The sequence below is a fragment of the Anopheles moucheti genome, chromosome 2 (genome assembly GCF_943734755.1).
Source record: "Anopheles moucheti chromosome 2, idAnoMoucSN_F20_07, whole genome shotgun sequence".
Classification (NCBI taxonomy): domain Eukaryota; kingdom Metazoa; phylum Arthropoda; class Insecta; order Diptera; family Culicidae; genus Anopheles; species Anopheles moucheti.
The window spans coordinates 70541778-70553564 of record NC_069140.1 but is presented as its reverse complement, the minus strand read 5'-3'; positions in this window follow the sequence as shown (position 1 = coordinate 70553564).

Here is an 11787-nt window from a genome sequence, read left to right as displayed (position 1 = left end):
ATTTCGTCAACCTCCTCTTTTTAGGACGAAACCACACTACAGATTCACATACACCTATGCATACACACAATACATCTTCACTAGCTGCTGGAGCTATGCAAACTCAAAAAAACAGCCCTACTTTATGTGCCCTTCCTTGAAATATCGATACACTCTTCTTATATTTTCTTTTTCGCACCGCTTTTGCCCAGTACTTTTCACTTTCACTCTCACATTGAATTCGGGCTTCCGGCGAGACAGACCCCGGCTTCTAAGGAACAGAGCACGGCATCAAGAAACGATTTTTCTTCCGTAATCTTTGATCTTGGTGCTCTGCCTCAGTGGAAGATCAATCACTTATACCAGCGCTAGTACACACGCACACTCAATACAACGCACGATAGAACACACTTACAGCTCTTCCCGGGGGCTGCACGAGACGGTGCAATGTGCTACGGCTCTATTCAAATCAAAAACCCATTTAATATAATCCAAAATTCCGATGCTTTCGCTCGTGGAAATGGAAGGAACGGGGGAGGAGGTAAGGAATATTGACAAATGGCTGTTCCGCGAAACGCACACACACGTGCAGAGAAACCAATTCCCAACTACAACAACTTTTCGTTTGTTTGTTTTGTTTGCCGCGTCGGTGGTGTGCGCGTCTTTGCAAGGCTTTGTGTGTTTTTATTTTTCACGATCGAAAGACACAGTTGGTGACCAGGCCCTTCACACTATCGCTGCCCCAAATTGCTGTACGCGGAAAGGTCACTGTTTCGTTCGGAACTGGAACACAATCGGGGCACCGGTACCGGGGGAAGGTTTTCGATCACGCAGTGCCAATTTCTTGCACTTTGCCATCAAAATCGGCGCACACAATCAAAACGCGTTGCCTCCTACGGATGTGCGCTGCTGACCGATCACGTTCGGCCGATTTTTCTTCCGATTGATTAATCGAAACCTTCGACGGCCTTTTTGCTGTTCCGCTTTGCTGTTCGGCTTGCAGAGGAACCCCACTTTTGGTGACCCTTTTCACTTGGCCCCAGCTGCCACTATTGTGCAGGAAGGAATCTTTCGCTTCTAACAAGCGCTACGCCACGTCACGATAAGCGACCCGGCAATCACGCAGATAACGCTTGGGTACGAGCCGGCAAAAAGAGATTTACACCGTGCGCCTGATGAAATACCACCGCATCGGCCGGCCGTATCTCCCCCAAGGTGACACACACGCTACACTCGACAAAATACGGCACGAAAAGCATTTAACACCAAGCAAACAAAAAGTTGCCGTATTACACCAATACTTCCATCACACGCGCGGGCTGCCTTGGTTCAGGTGTACATGATTTTGCACTTCATCTGTGTTTTCACGGAACATGGCTTTGATATGCGACCAAACCAAAGGTATAAAGAAACAACAACACCCTACGCCGATTTTAGAGACACGTAACCCGGACGAGAACACAATTGTAACGACTTACGTTTTTAAAATATTTCTTCACCGCACTTATTCACACGAAGATCACTTTCGTCCGTAATAGTTTTGGCGTTTTCCGGCACTACCATTTGCACGATACGTAGTTTGGGTCTCTTGACACACAGCGCGCGACACGCGTCCGTACGCGCCGAGAACAGAGGAATGAATGAAATGAACATAAACACGGGCCGCGAACGGTTGCGCGGTGAAGTTACCAACACAAGCGCATTGCTGTGACGGCCGGATGGGATGAACCGTTGGGAATGGCAAGTACAATTCGACGGGTATTTAATGGTACTGAAGGGGTATAATGTGGAAATTGTTCTGTTTTATTAAACGATTAAACAATTAATTTTATTGTTTTATTTACATAATTTATGGAGTTAACCCTTCACTAAGGCATTTAAAAAAAATAGTTTTTTGTTTTAGTAAGTATTTTTTAAAGTTTCTTAAATTACTTGTTGAGTTTTTTTTCTGATCACGTACAATAGCAATTCTTCGTCTTTACATAAAAATGGCAAAATACTCGTTTTTTCATAACTAACAGGATAACTGTTTGTATTATTTGGATTTTTTGTAGCAGACTTCATCCTTATTATTCAATTTTATTTGAACTTAAAATGAATAACAGGCTCTTAAAGTACATTCACTTTAGACTTCGGTCGTGAGAGATTTAAAAAGATAAAGAATCGTTAAGTTAGTTTAAGCAGTTTGATATTCAGTAGAATTTGAAAAGTTTTTGATTTCAATAAACTAATATACATGATTGAATGCTACATTACATCTAGTACATTATAAAGTAATGTGAAGTATTAAATTTTATTAAATGTTTTAGCAAAATTCTTAAATTTGCACTTGGATTAATAATACTCAGCCAACTCCCGCGCTTAACCCTGCAATTCATCCAAAAGAACGAATGAACAACTTCACGGCTAGAGTTGAATGGATTGGTGTGGAAACTGCACCATCAACGCATTCGGTGCCTGGTTTGACTGGGCAAGTTACGTTCGAAAACGTTCCACTGTGTAGATTGGAGGTGGTTCTGTTTGTACAGAATTCCTGCCTAACGACTTCATTCGACTGTTGGCGTTCACTGGTACGTTTTTCGCCCTGCTGTTTCGCATCGTTAACTTAACGAAAAGCCCGATCAAACTCCAACCAAACGCAGGGGAAATGAACGCAGCCCGTCGAAATGAACTCCCCCTCCATGGAAAATCCGGTTTTCGTACACGGCCTGCTTCATGAAACATTTCATCAGCTGTATCAACCTCCCCTGATGAACGGCGGAGAGTGAACGTATCTTAAAGCGCCGGAAGGAAAAGTGTTGGAATCAGTGTTGTAACATTTTCGATCGTTTCGAGAGCTGATTTAATTTTAATTTAATTTGGAAACCGCTGTATATATTTAACTTCATTTTTATGCAATTGGATACTGGAACGAGGTGAAATCGCACTTTCGCTCGGTTAGAGTTGAGATAGGCACAAGCAACGTCAATGCCTGGGAACTTCAAACGCTTTCGTTTTGAATAATGTATGGTCCCACTATGTGTGAATCTAATTCCCAATAAAAGAACGCAAGGAAGCGATGACTCTTAAATGATAATTTCGTTTAATTAACGTGCCCGAAATATTCTTACAATAGAAAACGGCTGATAGTTAACATTCCTGCAATTCCAGTGCGTCTGCACAATGCGGTGAAGTGCTAACGTAAATCATTCAATTAGACAGCAAAGTCTTTGATGTTTGGGGCGCTTTCTGAGCCTTAACCTGGTCAGTAGATATGTCCAAAATTTTAACTTCACCTATTGTGTGCCCTTTGGAGCATGCACACGCAACAACAAAAGTGTCTCACTCGCTACTCGTTGATAAACAATATTGTTTGTTTTGATTGGAACGGCGTGCAAGGCAAGAATCCAAAAAAAAAGAAGGAGACACAAAAAACAGCACGTGCTAAAATTCTCAAACGTTTTTCAACTTCGTTGCGAACAAATCGATTCCGCCTCCGCCTTTGCTGACCCGTTCCGGTTGTGTGCTCTAGTGTTTGTTGCACAGCTAGCATAAATTGCTTCGCCAAACAACACTCGCAAAACGCATCCGCACGGTTTAGACTTAGATACTCGGGGGTGCAGAATAAGAAAAAAAACGCGTCATTCGTCAAACAATAACAATTTCGAACGACTGTACGTAGTGGGCTGCGTTTAGTTCGCCAAATTGAAACAACACACTCCCGATGCGAACAGGGCAGCGCTGCATGGCGGTCTGTTTGCTGACAATCATAAAAATGGCAACATTACTCAACCAAATCCGTAACGGTGGCGAATCAAATCGTTGCAAATTATGCATGACTTTCGGATCGGTTTGTGTGAGGCCCCTACGGGAAGGGCCAGTTCGCATTTCCTTCTGGTAATGGGAAGGGTGAGACAGTAACAACGGTCAGCTGTGTAGTTTCTGCGAGGAACACGGCAAAGAATGCGTTCCCATAAGCGTCTGACAGCAAAGTGTGACGCGATCGATTGCAGACGATTGATAACGTTCGGCAAATCATTCGTCTGGCGGTCGGATAGGCTTTGATGATGTGATAAAACCACAAAGTTATGCTACCGTTCGTTCCAGTGGCTTGCGTAGGGGAAGTTATCGTTTTTTTTTTGTACGCTGCCACATACTCTTTTGTCCATAATTCATAATACATCGCATTTGACCTGTTTGTTGTTTCGTTTTGGGCAGCGTTCCATGGAGAGCAGTAGTTTCTCTCTATTCACTTATCAGAATTCAAACAAAATTCAACAAAAACGGGTAAATTAAACCCACTCTCAGAACTTCCAGCACTACGAATCAAAAACAAACATGCTCTGCGTTTTCGCGGATGAATAATTAGCTTTTTGCTAGAAAGGCGAAATCAGAACCCCGTTGGCCAAAAAAAAAAACGTAGCAACATTTCTGACGCAATCTTTTCCCGGACCGGTGCCGGATTCTAGCTAGCGGTCACTTCCGAATATCGTTACTGGTGTGCTGTTTAGTATTCCTGCGACGCGTTCGCTCCGGCCGAAAATAGGCCACCCAAACCAACAACAAAAAAAGGTACAACTACGCCAAGAACAAATAGAATGTAATCATCGGGTGGTGTAACCGGAAAGAGCAAAGAAAATTTCTCTGTTCTCTGTTCCAGCAATGAAACATGCTAAAGATACTTTCCTGTCAGTGGGAAAAAGTGTGAAGCTTTTGCACCAACGAAAGTACCTAATCGAACGAACTTTCAACACGGTACGTCTGTAATTTGAATGTAACGGATGCGTTTTCAATCTGGAAGGCGGTAAAAGTTTTCTTCGAAAACCTGGCCAACTGGTAAAGATAAACAATCAACAAATCTTCCTACTTAGCTAGAAAAAGTTTATGAAGAAGCTCGGAATAAATTATTTGTCATTTAGCGAATTTCGAGCATCTTTAAGGCAAAAGTAATCGATTATTCTGAAAAAATAATCATTCGCAATGAGAAATATTTTAACCGATGTTTCTTAGAAACACTTTTACTCGCTCAAATCCCTTGCCAACATGGTACAAGTGGCCATTTCCGGGTATTTTGGTCGGTAAGATAAAAATCTGAACAGATGAAAATTTGACCTCTTGCAAGAATAGTATTTCCCCACATCGAATGAAAGAAAGACCTCTCCATCTGGTTCATTCAACCGTCATATCTCATCTACAATCAAACCGCAGCACATGGTTGTACTTCCGTGTCAGTAAAGAAGTTTGCCCTTTTCGAGAGAAATATTAAACTGATAGGGGAAAATAATTTAAAATATAATAACTAAGAATGTTTCACACATGAACTATCGTTATGAGTTGCTTTTATACGAAGCAAATGGAGATGGTCAGCGAGATTCCAAATTTTGCCACGCGTTGTGTATTAAGAGTTAAAAACAATTTATTATTATTATCTTATTTTGTCTGTTTTGTTTGTTTCGAATACAAAGGCAGCTAATTTTCAGCATATATAATTAAATCTTTTATTTAAAAAAGTACTAAAAAGATGAAAATAATTTAATAAGTCTTAAGAGAAAAAGTTTGCCATGAATTATGCATATTTTTCTCGCTAAATTATTTTTTATCCATTTTTTTACCTAATGAAAAATGTTAGGGAGAGCGGCCCGGTGGCATGATGGTAGCGGAGCCGGTCTTCACACGAACGGACCGGACCAATCCCCCGTAGCATGGACTGACTATCCGGCTACGTGGTAAAATAAGTCGATACGGCCAGGCCGTTCTAACGAAACAAAAAAAAAAAATGTTAGGGAAGTATAGCTTTGTATGGTGTTATTATTCATCGTTTTTATCCTTTGGAGTTCTATCAAAAACGAGAATTTAGCTGTAAGTAAAGTAACTCAATTATTGTTGTAACCAAATAAAGGAAATCAATAAAAAGTATTTATTTTTGTGAAACGCAAACAAACGGAGAATTGGAATCTTATTTCAAATAAATTAAATAATTTGAAATTACAGACCCTCTGCAGGTGCCCAAGAAAATGACAAATGAAGTGAGATCTTTGGTAAGCTATATACGCGCTTGTTCTGTATAATCGTCTGCAGGTGAGACAGTAAAGTACCTAAAATTATGACAAAATAATGAAAAAAATATTTCAAATTATCGTCAATGTATTACTTCAATTACGATTCAATGTATTACTTTTATCTATCTTTTCTAAATATTTGTTCAATTATTTTTGACTATCTAATCAACTATTTGTTTTATGTATTATTTAAAAAAAAATGATTTTCTATAATGAATCACACTGCACATGTTTTTTATGGAATTTGTTGCTGTTTCCTCCAACATTTTGTATTATTTTGTTGTTTTTTTTACTTAATTTATTGATACTTTGACCTTTTTCAATCATTGCTTATATCTTCTTTTAGTTTCCTTGTTCTTGGATACATTTTCCTAGATGTCCCTCTTCGCACTTATTCCCATTAAACTTCAAACTTTTTCGAAGCATTCATATTGTAAAGCCAAATAAGCCAAAAAAGAACTATAAAACATTAAACACATGAAAAACTTTTATACCATTAAAGCCCTAAGTTGAATATCAAGCTTGACATAGCATCTCCTTATTGAGAAAAAAAACCTCTCACAGCACTATTCGGCAACTTCACCGAAATCGTTCCATTTCCGGCTTTCCAAAACATACGGCAGCGTTAAAAAGGGAAAATACTACCGATCCCTTTTTTCCCCCTTCCCTTATAACCCCTCCCTCTCCTCTCCGCACCCTTTGGATCCGGGACATCCTGGGGTTTAATTTTGCAGTTGAAATGAAAAACGCACTCCCCGGACGAAAACAACATACGGCCATGGTAAGTTGCATAGCAGTCGCCCGACTGCTCTTTAGCGCTTGTGCAATGTCCCGCGGCGGCACGAACGGAAGGATTCGAATGCATCATAATTCTTCCGAAAGGAAGTCCTTGCCGCCGTTACCGTACCGGGCATGGGACCGATTGATCGTTTGGCGGAGATTAACAGCAAATGCAGGGAAGCGAAGGGGACCACGGGGTTTTTCGGTGATTGCTTACTTGCCATTGCCTGTGCGATTATGTGCTTCTAATGCGGTGACGAAGGCAGCATAAACACTTGCACGCGGGTCACGCTTAAGAGAGGTGTTTCAATTCGTCGTTTTTTTTTTGCTTTCTTCCTTATTTACCAATGCTTTCTTCGGGGTCCTTTCATTTTCGTTTCATTTCGGTTGCCCCTTGGTAACCGCTAATCGTGACGTACGGTTACGGGCTGTGGCGCGGTGAATAAAAATAGAAATCAACACAAAACAAGGCGAGGGTCCTGCTTTTTTTTTCTAAGCGCAAAGAAAGAAATCCTGCCGAGGGGTTACGGAAAAGCCAACGCAAACAAAGGCTGGTGCTAAATGTCGCTCACGATGCGTGATAGTGTGGTACAAGGCATCCCTCATAAATGCGTTCCGCTGCTACGCGGCATTTATTCGATGCGCAAGTACCTCGTAATAATGGTGGAATAACATTTCTTTCAGTTATTGAATACCAACAGCACAATGCCGCACAGTACCGACCAAGCATCCGACAGTACCGTTTCGGGAGGGACAAGGTCCTCTCATGCGGGATGTTTTTCGCGTGTTTATGAAATTTATTTGCCCGCCGTCAAAGTGGGATGACATTTTCAACTGTCCGAGGCGGAAGCTGAAAGCGGCTGCATTTTTTCGGATCGCTTCCATTCGCGGCACGAGTGACTTCAAACCAGCAGAATTCTTGTAGAACATTTTGGGGACAATTCTATGCTTGTTTTTTTTTCGCCTCCCTTGCTTTCGCTCCCATCGTCGGGTCATGTCGTCTCGAAATGTTTATTTGTCTTTTTAACGTTTCAGCTTTATTTTTTTCTCCGTTTTGCCACTCCGGATTGATTGCTGTCAGCTGTTTGAGCGGTTTTGATGACGGAGTGCTATCGGGGCGGCCTATTGGGTGCCTTCTGTTGGGTTGTGATCGCGCACGTTTGTACGTACGCTTCCGCATCGTGGGGTTCTGGGTTGGGCTCGATAGCACCATAAAAGTGGATGGTTTATTTGGACGGAATGATTTCTACTGGCTGTTAAGTGAACTATAAGGGCAACCGTATGACGCATTATTCTGTGTACGCAATGTTGTGTTGATTTTTTTTTTTACTTGAGTGTGAAAATTCCTGGAAGTGGAAAAATCCTCCATCTCGAACCATCTAAGGGGAAACGTTTTTATTTTTGTTATTTATAAACAACAAAACTAGTTGTAGCGAGTGAATAAATAATAGAAACCTACTGTTTATTTACAACCATATCATGATTCGATTATTTATGTAAGAAATGACAGATGCGCATCATCGTTGGGAAATGAAAGATGTGAAAATTTTATACGCATAGTTACTGTGACTCAATTTTGTTTATGTGTTGCATCAAATCTATGTAAAATTTAATTAAACTCTGAAAATCTGAGCAATCTTTTTTTATGTTAAACATATATCTTGTTCGTTTTCCTTGATGTATTATTTTTTACATCTCTATTATTTTAATTTCACGTACCCTAATAGTCGTAATTTTGTGGGAATTTTATAATTATTATAATTTTTAAGTTAACGTTCATTGTGCACGCATTATGTTCGTAAATTCAACGACTTAGAAATAAATTTCCTAAACTAAGGAATCGCTTTTCTCGTTTCTCTTCGTAGTTTGCAGGAAGTGCAGATGTTTTTATTAATCAGATAGAACAAAAAATGGTTGACATCTGTAGCACATTACACAATACTACAAATACACATGAGAACGAATCTAAACTACTATTGTTTTATCAAACAACCAATTTAGGAGTTATTAACACTCATTAGCTCAAATAAGGTCATATTATTTTTTTCACAAATGATTTAACAATTTTCATTTACATGATTTTCAAATTAAAAAAGAAGATTCTTCAAATTTAGGTACAATAAATTAATAACAATTTGTTACCATTACAGTGTATTTATGTAGTTTTATTTCTTGTATTAGTTATAATTTATATTATTTATTTATTTATTTATTTATTCCATGATGACGGGTATAATTTATATTATTTATTTTTATTTTTAATATTAGTAGCATTTCTGAGATTTAGAAAACTTTGTTTAAAGCAAAACATATTTAAACTTACAACATAACAATTTTTCCTTCTTTAGTAGGATTCTTAGCTATATACAGATCTTATATCTTATATACAAATCTTACTAGATATTACTGAGTAGCTGTGTATTGAAGAATTGTAAAAATGCTGATTGCCATTAGGGAATAATTAAATATGCATTATTTTTCTCCAACGAATGATTCATTGCAATCTATCATACCTAATTAAACATATAAACACAACTATAAATATGAGAATTCAAGCAAATGTGCTACAAACATTATTTTATTCTTCCCTGGATTACATATTTAATACGATGATGATATCACCAAAATCCTGCAACGCCAGGGAACAGAGTAAGTGGTTCATTAATTTTAAGTTACCCATTGCATATGTTACGCTTATCAAACGATTCTTTCCCTGCATTCATTCTTAAAAGCGTATCCATGAACACATTTTGCCTTAAAAGGATCCAACAGACGTCTGCCTCGATAGCGTCCAAACCCGCTAGACTTAAACATTCATTGCCCATTAGGGTGGCGCATTTCGGTGGCGATGGGCAAACCGAAACCGAAACCTGCACCTGCAAAAGTTCGCACCGCGTAAACACCCAGCACAACCACAAACCAGCGTTAAGCGGCTAATCGGGACGCAGGGCTAGGGATGCAGGGCGGGCTGGCTTAATTGATCCCCACCCCAAACAACCAAAAAAAAAACCGTACAAAAGTACAAAACCGCTATGGCTATCCGGGCCTGTGCAGCGGGAAACGCATAATTTTCCAATTTCATCGCGCTAATCAGTGATAATTATTGAATGCACTTTCCAGTAACTGGCGAGATGTGGATGATGACGCATACGAGCGCGATAGTGATCAGCGGCGTCCATTTTTTTTATTTTGTACCAATTTTGGAGGGCATGAAGCGCAGCTAGCATTAACCGGGGAGTATAATGGAAAACAAAAACAGGGAACCCATGCTGACGGCCACTGGTCGTCTAACAGCTAACGCTAACGAATAATGGCAAGGTAGGGAACAAAGGATGGCACAGGGACGAAAAAGCTGAATTCGATGCAGTCTCGATGCAGTCACGATACGGTTGGAGGGTTCAGAGTTGTCTCTGCTGTCGTCTCCACATGTTTTGTGGCTCTTTCAATGTTGTACGTTTGAATGTTTTCCATCCGACGGTTCTGCACTTTGAAACGCATCACAGAACGCACGTCTGGAAATGAATATGCATTAAACGTTTTCACACCAGGACATGTTGTTTTGTTTTCTTTGATCATATTTCCCCGTTCCATCATGCTTTTGTTCCAGTTTTTTGTCGATCGATATGTTGGAAGGTTCTAAAAGTAAGCGAAATGATTATATGAAGTTTATCATCCGAATTATAATATTGATTTATTTGCACGTCTTACAACGTTTTAAAAAACAATACTCCAAGAGAAATACTTCATTTTTAACATTACCATTTATTCAAAGATTTATTCTGATATCTCTTCAATTGTCGAATATTTACTTAAAGATTTAACGACATAATAAATTAAATATATAATACTTTTAAGGAACAATAAATCTTTATATAATTCATTATCAAAAAAATGCTACCATAAAAAAAGTTTTTGGGTTATGATTAATGATTTGCAACCGAGAAAAAAACCTTCGTGATAGAAAACTACAGCAGAAGGGACCTCCAAAATGTGACCACGATCAAACAAATAGAACTACCACCCCCCTTTAACATGGACGAAAACGTGTGTAGGGAAGTGCAATCGTATGAAATCAAATTATACCATTTGTAGTGTTGTTGTTGTTCTAGCCGGCCAGCCAAACAGACTGGCCAGGTATGGGCCCGTGTTCGTGGCTGTTGCTGTGGGGCGACAAATAACATCAGCGAAAAATAAATGTGCCTGAGAATGTTTATTTAAACGAATAATTTATTTTATTTGTCCCTGCGTCTGGTGTGCGTTTGAACTTTCCATTATCAACGGTGCAGCGCACGCACTGACGTCCGTGACATGTTTGTTGTAAGGGGTTTGGTCAGTTTCATTTCGAATTTCTGTATTTTTTTTCTCATGTATGTTATTTTTTTTGTATTCTTTTCTAGTGTTGGTGACGTTTGCAAATTCTCCTGCAATCCAAATACCGTAAACATACCAGCCAAATCATCTGCTCGATGACCTAATGGAAATGGTTTGTGGAATTAGACTGCGAGAACAGGATGAAAAAGCCATAACATAAAACAACGAATGCACGTGCACGTACGCAGCATGCGAAATGTATTAGAAATATTTCACCCTTTGAACGTGTTAAGCGATTTTACCGTGCCTGTAAATCTAAATTCTTTCCACAGCCTAATTGTACGGCAATTGTCGGTTGCAGAATTTGCCACCAATCGGTTTTGCTGATTGCATTAGTAATTGCTTTTTGAAAGAATTGTACAGTTCTATGTCGTACTAGAAACCTTTTCTGATTTTATTGAGCACGAGGGAAGTTATGTCCGGTTGGGAGTTGGCATTCAGATTGATTGTATAATCAAGCTATAAAGACAACTAAAATCATTGAAAAAAATTAGAAAATTAGAAGTTTTTAAATTTCAAGTTGAATAATTGTTAAGACATAGAAAATAGTATCATGAAAAAAATATTATTTATGTTGTAACCTTATAGTTGAAGGTCTTATAAATAAATCTAAATAATC